Here is a 14486-nt window from a genome sequence, read left to right on the forward strand (position 1 = left end):
GGCCATGTCCAAGGCCTACAGGATTTTCCCAGAGCTGAGTCCTGTAGTCAAGCACAACCAGCACATCTCCCTGGGCTCTGTAGCTGTAGCTGGAGTCTAGCACTGCATATCGCATCACTCCAGAGAGAGGAGAGCCTTACGCAAGACAGATATCGACACCAATACAGTTTGGCTCAGCTTCACCCACTCATCCATAAGATAGGGGTATATCAATTAGCCACGTGACTTTCAAAGATGGACTCCAAAAAAATTGCCACGTTCAGTGACTTCACCTGCTCAGAGAAAGAAACTTGCTGTAAGTTATTATTAAGGAACAAATCTTAAGTACACGTCCCTTCCTCTCTTGCTTTTTTTACACACACAACAAACGCTTCCACCACATAAAATAAAAGTAATTATGTTGAAATTTTCCCAATGGTAACATGTTGACTCTCCCTGAGACTATTTGTCCACTGTAGAAAAATATAATTGATTTCATATTTAAAAAAGCCAGAAAGAACTGATGCTGTGCATACATATGTGTGTATATGTGTATTTTGCCTTCCATGTACATATATATGAGAGAGATTTTTATATAGAGAGATATAGATAGGTAGAAAGATAGATGATAGATAGATAGATAGATAGATGTAGATATGTAGATTAATAGATAGATTGATAATAGATAGAAACCTTCCTGGGGTGTGTATGTGTTTGTGTGTGTGTATGTATATATATATATATACACACAACTTCAGTGTCTATAGTGACATGCTGCTATGGTAGATTCCCGTTTCCTCCAGCTCAGCTTCACCCATCTGAGACTGTCAGAAAATAATACAAAAAGGTAGGATTTTTTCCCATTACATTTATTTTCAAAACTTAGAAAGTGAAGTCTCCAAATGGCCTATTTTCCCCTGATAAGTATTTATCTGTTAAAGACACAAACATCATGTCAGTTAAGACTTTGCAGTAATCTGTGAAAACTAACATGCCTTCCTTCTCATTCTGTGACTCAACAGAGAGCAAAAATAGTCAAAAAAAAAATGTTATGAGTGTTTACTTGCTCTTTCTGTAAAAAAACAAAAAACAAAACACTAACAAACAGAAAAAGCCATCATAAAATAAGCATCAAAAGCTTAGAATCTTGTGTGTTCTTAAGCCAATAACCTCTAGATTCGTACTCTTCGGTATAACTAACTCCATTCATTGAGTAAACATTTACTGGGAACCCATTTTGCTTCCAACTTGCTAGACTTAGGAGGTGGGGAGAGAAGGCACATGCATGGTCCCTGAATTTAAGTACCTCAAAATCTAGGGAGGAGAGAGAAAACATGGAAAAAAGAATAGCTCCCATTTAATACTGAGCTCTCACAGCATAACAGATACTGAATCTAACATAGGCTTTTTTGTTTCTCACGAACACCTGCAAAAGATAGTCTTAGCCTCATTTAAAAATAGAAAAACTGAGGCTCAGAAAGTTTATACACTCAGCTAGAAAGTAACAGCACTAGGTTCGTCTCCAGCCCTGCCAACTTCTTATCTCACTGAAAGTGAGAAGAGTAGGTGAAGCCAGCTAATCACAAAGAGGTTAAGGGAACATTCATTTAGCATTGACCACCTGGAACATAGTATGTGAACAAGAAACAGGTGTTATTACTGAAAACCAGCAGGGTGGGGTGGGGTGGGTGTGGTGAAGACAAGGGAAATTAGAACTACCCTTTCATTCCTGAAATAGGCAGGGCAGAGCCCAGGCTACTCAGTGCATCAAATACCTCTGATCCCTCAGAGCAACACTAGTAGTTGAATTTTAAAAATAAAAAGTAGAAAAAAAATATAAGAACAGATGTGGACACAGGTATTCTGATGTCTGTGTCCTAGCTCATGCATATACACAAGACCAACCTGGCTCTTCAGAGAATGAGCTCTCTCTCATCTGGGCTCTGACAGTGTTAGGAAATCGTGGTTCCTCTTTCTGTTTTGTATATTCATAGAAAATATTTAAATCCTAGCCTGCCCAGCTAGACTTACTTCTGTGTAAACCTTTTCTGTCCTTAGGACCTGCAAATAAAGTTAATAAAACGAAGTTAACAATTTTTTTTTTTTTTAAAGCAAGCTTTTTTGCCATTATCCTCATTGGACATCTAGCACATTGCTTTTGTATAGGGCCAAACTGTGTTTACTCACTTATGAACTGCTGACCAAGGATCTAAAATTTTAGGCCCTCTTTTTTTAATACTGGAATGACTAGGGGGTACAGAATTTCAGTCAACTTGGTCTGTTTTTCTACTTGTGAAATGTAGAAAATTAATTCTGAAGGAAAAAAACTATTATGGTCATGGTTTTTAAAAAAGTATCTAGATAGTTACTTAAAAAGAAAAGAATAACAGTTAGATGGAGCACGGTATGCTACAACTGTCTTTGATTTACATAAAATAAAAAATAATATGAAGTGGGTTCAATTAATGACCTAGAAAAAAAAAAAGGATCATGGTTAAACTATCGATAGGCAGCATTCTGTAGTATTTTTCAGATTATTTGAAATAGTCATAGGTCATAAAATAAATTATCGTTATTTTTAAAAGGGAACTTTTTCTGGTTCTGATAAGTATTAAAGAATTTGATATACTTTCTAGTTTATATGCCGTCTTTTCAGGAATGATCATTTGGGAAGTGATCCCAAATGACTCCAGTGAAAAAACTTTAGTATCATCAGAATTTAATTAAATAGCTATTTACCAATAGATGCTTGTAGGGCACATTGCATACACCAAGAGCTATATAAAATCTTAACAAAATGAAACTCCAGTGCCCTATAAAATGTGTTCCTGAAAACTAACATTTTCTCTCCTCTTACAGAAATAAGCAGGCAAAGCAGACAATGAAAGAGAATGATCTACATAGTCTTGGCCAAGTATGAATTTGTCTTCCTAAAATGTAAAGTCCAAACATTAGCTCCCACTAGTGTCCTATGTTGGACAAATTAAGCTAGGCCATTTCTAAGTCTCTTCGTCACAAATGATATTTAATACACACTAGTGAAAGACCATTATATTGTGTACAGATAATCTAAAAACACTGAATACTGTGAATTGAGATTTGCTTGGGAAAATATGTTATCTAAGGGCTGTGCCTACCGAGGTTAATAAAAACTTGTAGAGGTCAGAGGTCATAATTTCTGAAGGGACAACTTTCTATTTTTACTAATAAATCATACTTAGATAACTACTGGTTAAAAGAAGAGGCAACTAAATATATATATATATCGAGAGAGAGAGACAGAGAGACAGAGAGAGACAGAGAGACAGAGAGGGAGAGAGGGAGAGAGAAAGGGAGAGGGAGGTCTTTTTTGTTTGTATTTTGGCAAGTCAGAGCTAAAAGTAAATGTGAAAGCAACTCAATTAAGACTATTCAGCTTTATTCTGGTAAATATTAATTGTGGTATGTGTGGTTATTACCATAAATATATGTTATTTTTATGGAAATATTTTTTCAACAGCTCCAAAGAGTAATGAACTCTTCCTAGTGTCATGTGGACTTCCCTGTTTCTATTTATTTTACATAGGCCTTCAAATGTTCTGCTGTGTCTGGCAATATATGCTGATGGGTTGATTTATTCATCTTGCTTTCCAGTTTGTAATGACAGCTTTTAAATTAAGATACAGTTTCAAAAGGTGGTAAATAAATGGATAAGGAAGCCTCAGTGGACAGGAATGATGTTATTTAAGATCCCAGCATGAAAATCACCTCCCCTAGCAGTTTTGCAAAACTAATATGGATACGCTTTAAAGTATCTTCACATCCTATTTCACCTGGGCTAAAATCTAATTTATCCCATAAACAGAATGATCTGAATATCCCCAACTGGCATCCATGAAAAGTAAAAATCTCCATAGAGTTCCAATTAAAATGCCATCAGATAATTAGAGTGAATACTCATTGGCTGAAATTTCACTCACCATTTACTGAAAGAAATTAGGTTTTGCTCAGGTTTTTTATATATAAGATTTTATAGCAGAATCTGAGAAATCATTTTTAGGAGAGTATAAAAAATTATAATAATGAACTAATTTATAAAGCAAAATACTTCTACAAAATTGTGGAGGAAACCTCTAGTTACCCTTTATGTCATTTTGGTGGTGATCTAGTTTAGAAATTCAAAGGAGATGAAAGCACTGTGACGCTTCTGTTTTTCCTTGCCTATGACTTCTAGGTACCTCCTATCACTTCGATATTTCTAAAGCCTCTTTCATGGCTGACTCATGTTTTTTTATCACTTTTGTCTCAGCAGTCCTGCCCTTTTCTTTTTTTTTTAAATATATATTTTCTTTGTGATACAAACCTGTTTTGTTGTTCATGTTTTGCATTAGGAGTTCTCCCAATTTAGCAATATCCATGGGATCCCTCCCCCGTGCCCTTTTTTGTGACGTATTTTTCTTGGAGCGCTATTTTTCATACTCCAGAGAATAATCTACCACTTGTATTACTGCTGACATATGAGGATTTTAAATCTTTCCTTATCGTTTGTCTTACTTTTACTTGTAGTTGGTCCCCACAGCCCTAGACCAATCTCTTGTGTTTTCAGTTATGCAGATGTCTATAATGAAAGGGAACACTTGGGAGCATCACAGAGAAAACACAGCTATTCTACCATAACCAGAGCTACAATGTTAAATGATTTCGAGCAAAAAATAAATGCTAGAAAGCAAATTGAAAGGAGTCAAAGCTTTGTGTTGTAATTCAAAAGAGTTAAACAGATGAGACTTTTACAAAGCCATATGTACACGAGCATAAATACTGTAATTGTCCCAGTAATACTCAGTGTGTAGAGATTAGTACATTGTTCCTTTTGGTGAAATATTTCAGCATGTAATACCTTAATACAAAGGGGATGAGAGTTCTAACAACCTTATTTTTATGTGTTAATGAGCATGGCATTAAACAAGAAGAATGACACTTTTTAGATAAATGAATTAGAATAACATGATAGTGAATAGTTAAACAAAAAACCTGCAGCATTTTAAAGCCAAATCGAAAGAGATTAATTTATGTAATAATCCTCACAAATGCTTTAGAATTTCTTCAACTTTTCTTCTTTGGTAGGTTAGACAAAAATGGCAGTGATCTACTGAGTCATTTTCAAAACCAATATCTGGTGATTTCACTTGGCGATGACTCCAGGATAAACTGGCCACCATCATCTCGTATCTAAAAATCTCTCGACTAACATATTTCCTTTTTATAAATATTATTTTCAAGTATTAAAAGATTTCAATTCCATTATTTCAGAGGCCAAACATTTGGGCAATTTAGGCAAATTTACTCTTCTACATGTATACTCCTAAAGCTATTCTTTAAGGTAGTCTGTGATCTCAGGAGTTAGTTTTCTTGAAATTTCTGAGTAACATATTCACTGTTTCTCCTTGGGTTCCCTTTGTTCATGATCATGATAGCAATGCAAATTATTTGAGAATTAAATAGTGGTTACATAGAATGAATGTGTGTAGATAAAACAGTAACTACTACTCATTAGATGTACCGATGTATCAAGTAACAATCCTACATTACATTTATTAAAAGTATAATAATGCTTAGACCATTAATAAGATCTGAACTGTTTTCAGATATTTTTAACCCACAATTAACCACTAAAAAGAAAATCTGAGGAAAATTAGAATTGAAAAAGCATGCTTAAAAATCTAAAAGTGACAAATGACACTTTAATATATACACTCTATGATGGCAATAGGAATTATTTTAACTAATTAATATCAATCATTTTATCCCCCAAAATATTTGAGGGGTCATATTTTAAGCAGTACTATTTGCTAATAACACAGTAACATTATTGCTATGCCTTAAACATGTTTATCAAAATTTAAAAAAAGCAACACCAATGTTGCCTTTAATGGATATGAATATATTTCTAGGCATACTTAAATAACATAGCCTCAGGAAGAACTTTTCTATTCAACTAAAAATCAAGTAGAGCCTTAAACCATGCAGCAAGTTCATAAATCCTACCTACAATAGGAAGAGTGTTTGCCAGTCTAACCAGTGGAAAAATCAGTGGGCTCTTTGAGCTACATAGATGTGAGCTAATAACAAACGATACAATGAAAAAAAAAAAAAAAAGACTTTCTCAGTTAGTAGTTGGTTTATTTTGTGAAGAGGTAAAAATAACTTTTGATTAGGAGGATGCCTAACATGAAATGTGTGGAATTGACCTCATTCTTAAGGATCCCAGCTTGAGTTTAAGGGACATTTTGAGTGAGTGAAGGCATATATTTCCATTTGCCAATGATTCTTCAAAGATTTATGAATGAGTAATTTTCCTCTCACCAACATATCTGAAACAAATGAAACATAGAGGAAATATATTTGTCTCCACTAAAAAAACAACTTTCTGACTAGTATTTTCTTTAATCTCATTTAAATAAACAGAACTTCACTTTGGTGAAGAGGTTTATTTCCTCACCCCCATCTTTTTTGAGATATTATTGACCAATAAAATTGTAAATACTTAAGGGTATAACTTGATGTTTTGATATCATATATACTGTGAGGTAATTTCCACAGACAAGCTAATTAACACATCTATCACTGCACACAGTTACTGTGTGTGTGTGCGTGTGTGCATGTAGTGAGAACACTCTAGCAAATTTCAGATATCAATACAGTATTGTTGACTATAGTCACCATACTGTACATTAGATCTCCAGAGCTTATTCATCTTGCATAACTAAAATTTTGTACCCCTTGGCCAACATTTCTCTCTACCCCCAGCCCCTGGAAACCACCATTCTACTCTCTGTTTCTGAGTTTGACTATTAGAAAGAACTTCCAATTCTACACATCCAAATTTATAAGAAACATATAAGGTACTTTCTATGCGCTGGCACATAGCCAATGTCTAATACTGCTGAATTTGATAAGGAAATCAAATAATCAACCAATGTGGTTACATGGAATAGAGTTTGGTTTATGTTCTGTAATGATAAATGAAAGAAAATGAAAACTGGATAATGAAGTAAACTTTCTAGGTTAAGGAAATTTATTTAATCTTGAACAATGAAAAGAAAATTACAGAGTACAGATAAAACATGTGCAGTAGGTGCACATATTACAAATCACAAAATGTGAATATTTAGATTTACAAAGCCAATTATTTCTATCGTAGAATAAATCATGTGATTTGATGTGTTAAACTTCAGGTTGTGCATGTTGTGCAGAATGTGGCATGACCTACTGGAAAGAGCACTCTCCTACTACCTGAGGTTTGGTGATATTTTTTGCAACCACAAAAATGGAGTAATTTTAGGAGCAGGTCTGCCAACATCTCTGGCTTATATCCAGAGTCCGACTGCATTGTAAATAGATTTTGTTTGCTGGCTCTTGGACCCAAGACAAGTCAATTAACAAAGCTCCCTACTTTTTTTGTAGGTGCAGTGATAGAGCCTTGATCTACATTAGCTCTATTTTCATAACTCTGAAAATAGGGATTATTATCATATTATCACCATCTCACAAATTAAAAACCTGTGCTTTAGAGAAGTCCAACAGCTATATATAAAGTGGATAGCTCGATTCCTGGCATTTAGAAATTTCTTCTAAAAATACTATTAACTCACGATCAAATGACTACCAAGGAGGCACTACAGTTTAACGGTCAAGGGCACCTGCTATAGTGTGAGACTCACTGAGCCAGGGTCATGTCCCAGCTCTGTCACCAAGCAAGACACAATCTCTCTATGGCTTGGTTTCCTCATTTGTAAATGGGGGTTAAAACTTGATCTCCCTCATTAAGCTGTTTAAAGAAGAATAGAACAACAAATAGAAAGCACTTATATTACCTGACACATTTATTCATGGTGATATGTGTGAAATTACTTTATAAAGCATTTAAATGTTCTGCATTGTTTATTTTCATCTAAATTTCTAATTACAAACATAAAGCTAAAATAAGATTTTCTGAAAACAATCATCGTATAATGAGTTAATATAATAATAGCCCTTTATCGAAAAGAATAATACCACAGCCCAAAGTAAGGAAACCCTGGAAGTGATATTACATTATTTTATAGTGGGTACACAAAGGGCTCATATTTTAATTTTTTTATATTAGAAAATATTCCAAAGACCATGTATAAAGAGTCAGTTTTTAAATGCGTTTCAATAAATAACCAGGCAAGGTAAAATTCTTATTATTGAAATAATTGATTGCAGCTTGCCAACTTCACCTTCCTTAATTATAAAATACAATTTCAGTTTTGTGCTTTCCAACCCAAGGTTTACAAAAGCTAAGAGAACTATTCTGCTCAATCTCTGATTATACCAACAGTGCCACTTTTTCAGCTCCTATCAGATTAGGTTTGGATGATAATTACTTGGGAAGTGTTTGATCTCAATGATGAATACATGATTAGTTTTTCATGAAATCAGTCAACCACACCACACAGCACTACTCATGTGAAACCTTGTTGATTTAGCTGTTAGAAAGCACACATCTCCCTCAGTTCAGATATGGGACATCAGTCTTTGGGGAAAAGAGGGTGGAAAAAGGGCAAGTTTATCGGTAATGATATTGCAGAGGCAGATATTTAAGGTTTGCTAATTTCCTTCTCAATTATACTCATCTCTTTCCTAGTACGTGACCATAGATTCCACTTCAATTGTGGAATTTTTTTTGAAAATAAATAAAAAATGTTCCATGACACCTTTGTTATCTCTCAGCCCCTTAGAGGGTTTTGCTCTGATGAATAATATTTTATATTTGAAATGTTTATGTGATTTTTCAGGGAGTGATAACTTCACTACCACTTAACTTTGATGCATTGCAATCACTGGTTTTCTTCACTAAAGTGCTTTTACAGACCCCTCCCATAAATTGACTTAAGAGTTAGAAATGGAACATTCAACACAACTTGGATGCCCAATGGAAAAATGTCTAGAAGAGTATTTTATGTTTGTTTTGCAAATATATATATATATATATATATATATATATATATATATATATATATATATATATATAGCTACTTTTCCTAAAAGGCCTGGGTTGAGGGTGTTCCTTTGTTGATTTGTATCTGCGTATGTGTGTGCTTTTCTATGATATAGGCTGTTTCGCTAAGAGTCAATGTAACTTTACATTTTCTTATATTTCAAGTGATCTAATACTCAAAAATCATATAAAGGGATTCAATTGTTGGTCTTTACACAGCATGCATTTGTTTGAAGAGGTAGAAGCATTGCGCTTTGAAAAAAAAGAGGAAATAAATTTTACTTTTGGTATTTGCCTGATCTTATTGACTTAAAACAATTCTAAAATAAAAAATTCTTTAGATTCTTTTTAATGAAAAGATACTTTATAAAAATAAAGTTTTATATCTTCAGCTTTGTTCTAATAATTTAAAATATCATTTTGAAGGAAGAGTATATATACATTTCTATTTCATTTAGATTATCCTCTTTCAAAAAAAAATCTTCAACATGCCAATATTTGGACCAAGATGCTTTACAAATTATGTCCAGTTCTTTCTTTGTGGTCCAAGGAGGTGGAGATTTAGGAAGCATATCTGAATATGTCAAAATCCAAGCACTACTCTTAATGCCATAACTGAAACATTAAGATAGCTTTGACCAGGGTTTCTCAGCCTTGGCACTGTTGACATTTTGGAGTATATCATGATAATTCTTTGTGGTGGGGGCTGTCCTATGCATTGTAGGATTTATCCCCTTCTGTAGCCTCCACTTACCAGATGCCAGTAACAACCTGCTCCCAAATCCAGTCTTGACAACTAAGCAATAATGTCTCCAGACATTGCCACGTGTCCTGTGGGAACAAAATTATTCCTGATTGAGAACTACTATTTTAGGCAACAGATTTTGGAAAAGATAAATGTAAGCTATTCAAATAATTGTCTTTACTTTCTTTTACAGATCAGAACTTTATTTTTCCTTTGAAAGGGAGAGGTATGTGAAGAAAGATACAGACTTGTATCATTTCTTTAACAAAAAAGAGATCAAGCGTTAATGCACGTTAATGAGACATATTTGTCCAGTAAAGATTATGAATAATGTGCAAATGCCAATGACTACCCCTGCTTCTTTTTATTTTTATAATAAGACAGTTCTATGGCTTAAACTTAGTATTTTGAATGAAAAGGAGTAGAAAGAATAAATTCAACAAGTATAAGAATTAAAAGAGCAGATTCTTCATTTTGATTATAGGTCTTGAATAAATTTGATAAAGTCTAACATTACAATGATATCATTCTCTTGATATCAATGGTCCAAACACATATCCTATTACGCTAGAATAAAAATGATGTCTTTACAATGTTGTGAGTATTACCAAGTTGATAAAATGAGCAAAACCCTGGTATGGTTGCAGGAAAATTATCCCAAGGCTATAAAATCTTCATTGACTCCTCGCTTAACTATTTTCTCATTATTCTGTTCCAAAGGAAGAACGGTCAGGATGACAATAAAAAGTAAATAAAAATTTTTAAAAAAAACTGTAGTGTAGTACAATTTTTGTCATTTGGAGCTAATAAATGCATTTAAGTATTGACTAACAGCCTCACCAGTAATGACACAAATGCCACTGATTTGGAGTAATGAATTTGAGGATATGGCAGGCTCCTGTTAGTATACAAAGGTCAAACATTCATTTCACATTAAGAAAACAGTAGCCAATAGTAGACCATCAGAGACATCTGATTTTTTTTCTTCCAGCAGAGCCACGTGGCTTTAAAAGGGAATCCACAGTACTTATTATATTTAAGTCTAAAGTAAACTCGAAATGCAACCATGGCAAATTGATTTTTGTTATCATTGCCAAAAGTGTGCCTTGATTATCGATGCAATTATTTATTGCTATTAAAAATGATGTTGATGTCATTGGTTTAAATTTTTTTTCCTGTGGTCTACTCACAATTCTTCAAATCAATCATTGGCTGATTTAAAGAATGCTTTAATGATAGCTAAAATAGCTAACATTCACTGAGTTTTTACAATGAGCTTTTGTAATGTTCCAAGCAGTGCTATAAACTCTTTACATGTGTCATTTCATTTAATCTTTAAAGCAACCCTAGGAGGTAGTTGCCATCATTACCTTTACTTGCAGATGAAGAACTTTTGGTGAAGAAAGATTAAGCAATTGCATCCCTTGGTCAACTAGATAAAAAACACAACTGGGACTTGAACAAGACAGACTCTCTTCAGAATTTGCTATCTTAACCACTAGCCTACATACATGTCTTTTATTGTTTGTTTTATAATAGTGTACACATATTATTCCATTTTTTTCTTTACAAGTCTGTATCACAGATAGTTTACAGTGATTACTTAAGTCATATCTTTGATGAACTGAGGCTCAGGAGGATTGAGTAATATGTCTAAGATCAAATAACTAAAACAAAGCCAGTCAATTTTGAATACAATTTATAATCCTTATTCATAACTAGGATGCCACTTACCCAATTTACATAAGCACCCATGTCTGTATCATTCTGAATAGCTGTAATGATTTCGCCCTCATCCACACCTGGCCAGACTTTCTCCCAGGGTCCTGCCTGTGACTGAGAGCACACATGTGTTAGCTAGATCCCAATAAGGAAGGGTCTGTGGCCTGGAAATGTAGCAAAGTTGATTGGCCTGCATGAACAAACTGCTCCCTTACGTTGGTGGTCATGCCAGCTAAACTAACTGTTTGCAAAGAAGCTAAAGCATGTTAAAACAGGGAACTAAAAAGAATGACATAGAAGGATAATACGCCTTCTTTTTCTGTGTGATTTTTTTTTTTTCTTGGTCGCTAATGACAAATTATAAAAGAATTTAAATTTCAACTAGATTCTTAGGGAGCAGTTTTAAGTCTTAATGATTTGGCATCATTCCACTGATATAAAGAAAAAAGATAAAAGCCCACAAAGTTTTATACTATCAATAGTGGCCCAGGAATGAATACTAGTGAAACTAGCAGTATGATAGCCCACCCCCATGTCACATCACTGCTAAGCTGAATGCTCTTTTGGATCACACAGGTGGAAAAAAAAAAACTTGTAGACAAAACTATTACTTTAGTTTGACTCATATTTACAGTCAAGTGCTTTGGAAAGATGGATAGATGCATTGCTGAGGGTCAGGAGGCAGCAGCTAGGGGTCCCATGACTGGAGGGCGGGGGCTGGAGCTCCTTTTGCCACAAGATGCTTTCCCTCGGGCATTATGGAGCATTTCTGCACAAGGAGTTGCCTTGAATGGTAGGCTAAAAGGACTAACACCAGGGTTCCCTTACTTAACATGACAGTGCGCATGTTAAGTAAGTGACTAGAGATAGATTTAATAATAGAAACAATGAGGAGGGCAACTCAGCCACAATAGGTCAGGAGGCAGAAGAAAAATTATGTTGGCAATAATTTGAGGTCTCCAATTGAGCCCAGGTAAAGAAAGCCTTGTCTTTGAATGAGTGAAAATCAGGATTTCTGTATCCATGAGGCCACCCAGAGTAAAGTCACATTTCTATAGGAGTTTAAAATGTTTATAGCCTGAGGGATGAACACAAACCTCTGAACTGAAGACAGGCATGGGATATAAGAATTGCTTAAGTATCCAAAAGAATACATAAAATTTACATTACATATCCTTCTGAGCAAGGTATGATTGAGCTAAGATGCTGCTTCTGGCTGTTAAGAAAATAGAGCCTAAAATTAATAGAGCCCATAAATATTAAATTTTAACAAAATAAAGAAAGGATAGGGAGGACTTTGTACAAGCTGTATGAGGAGGGCACAGATAGAATCAGCAGATCAAAGGGAAATAGAAGGCAGACAGAGAAACTGGCCTTTTTAGAACTGTGAAAGATAGTCAGTGACTGGAGAAAATGTTAATCATTTACAGTAAAATCTCCCTAATTTGAAACCCAAGGAACCAAAACTATAGAGGTTGAATTAACCATCTTACAGATTATCCTTTTCTTTTTAAAGAACAGCATAGAAATTACCTTAAATTACATTTTGTTTTAAATAAATAGATATTATTTTACTAATTAATAGAAGTTCCTCCCAAATAATTTATCCAGCTCCATTGACCTGTGTGCCTAGAGTGTTGATTGATATCATTCCACATGGGACTGCCTTGCCTCCTGAGGAAGTGCCTTCTTATGGGGACTCAGTATAGAATATGATGAAGCTGAGGAATATTTTCTTTTTTTTTCCTGACCTGACCAGTCATGGCCCACAGCCATAAGAAAATAGTTTACTCAAAGAATTAAGAACAAATTGCTGGAAAGAGTTCTACGCTTCAGAAAGAAACAAGGTCAGTGTTACAGAATTGGTAATTTCCACTTCCTCTCCAAAGACTATGTGGTCTACTGACTGATGGAGGAATTTTATCCAAGGCCTGGCTCTTTTGGAGAAACCTGAATGGTAGTTTTGGCAGAAAAACTACTCTGACGTAGCCCCTAAGAGAACCAACACTAACAATTGCCAAGGTTGATCCAGACTGGTTACCTTGAGGGAAAAGACAGCATAATGTTGCCTATAGCATATTATCTGTGACATAGTGTTTACTTTTTGTTTTAATTTGAGTAAAGCAATAGCAGAGTTTCAAGTAGGTTGATTAAAAATAGGCAATAAGAAGAAATTCTTATATACTGCTGATGGGAATGTAAATTGGTACAGCCACCAATGAAAACAGTATGGATGTTCCTCAAAAGATTAAAAATAGAAATTACCATATGACCCAGCAATTTCTCTTCTGGGTATATATCTGAAAAATTCGAAACATTTATTAGTGAAGATATGTGCACCCTGATGTTCATAGCATCATTATTCACAGTGGCCAAGACATGGGAACAGTGGAAGTGTCCTTCAATAGATGTTTGGATAAAGAAGCTGTGGTACATATATACAATGGAATATTACTCAGCCATAAAAAAAATGAAATTCTGCCATTTGCAACAATATGAATGGATCTTGAGATTGTCATATTAAGCGGAATAAGTCAGACAGAAAAAGTTGAGAACTATATGATTTCACTCATATGTGGGATATAAAACTGAAAGCAACAAATGAACATGACAAAAAGTCAAGGAGTCATGGACATGGACAGCAGTTTAGTGGTTACCAGAGGGAAGGGGTGGGGTGGCTTGGATAGGGGTAAAAGAGGTCAAATATATGGTGATGAAAAGAAATTTAACTTTGAGGGATGAACACACATTGCAATATAATATGATATATTATTAAATTGTATGCTTGAAACTTATATGATTTTATAAACCAATGTCATCCCAATAAATTTAATTTTTAATAAAGCCTTGGTATCTCCAAGACCTTCATGGTCCAATATGACAGCCACTAACCACATGTGGCTATTGACCACTTAAAACGTGGCTACTCCAAAATGATAAAATGCACATTAAATTTCAAAAACTTAATATAAAAAATGCATACTATCTCATTAATAATTTTATATTGTTTACATGTTAAAATGATAACATTTTGGATGT

The 14486-nt window shown here is 34.3% G+C and overlaps 1 pseudogene; it reads left to right on the plus strand.

The window, feature by feature from the left end:
* Window positions 1-234: 234 nt before the first annotated feature.
* Window positions 235-14486, plus strand: part of LOC120622141 (elongin-C-like) — a 51374-nt pseudogene continuing 37122 nt past the window's right edge.

Source organism: Pteropus medius, unplaced genomic scaffold (assembly GCF_902729225.1).
Source record: "Pteropus medius unplaced genomic scaffold, Ma_sr-lr_union100, whole genome shotgun sequence".
Classification (NCBI taxonomy): domain Eukaryota; kingdom Metazoa; phylum Chordata; class Mammalia; order Chiroptera; family Pteropodidae; genus Pteropus; species Pteropus medius.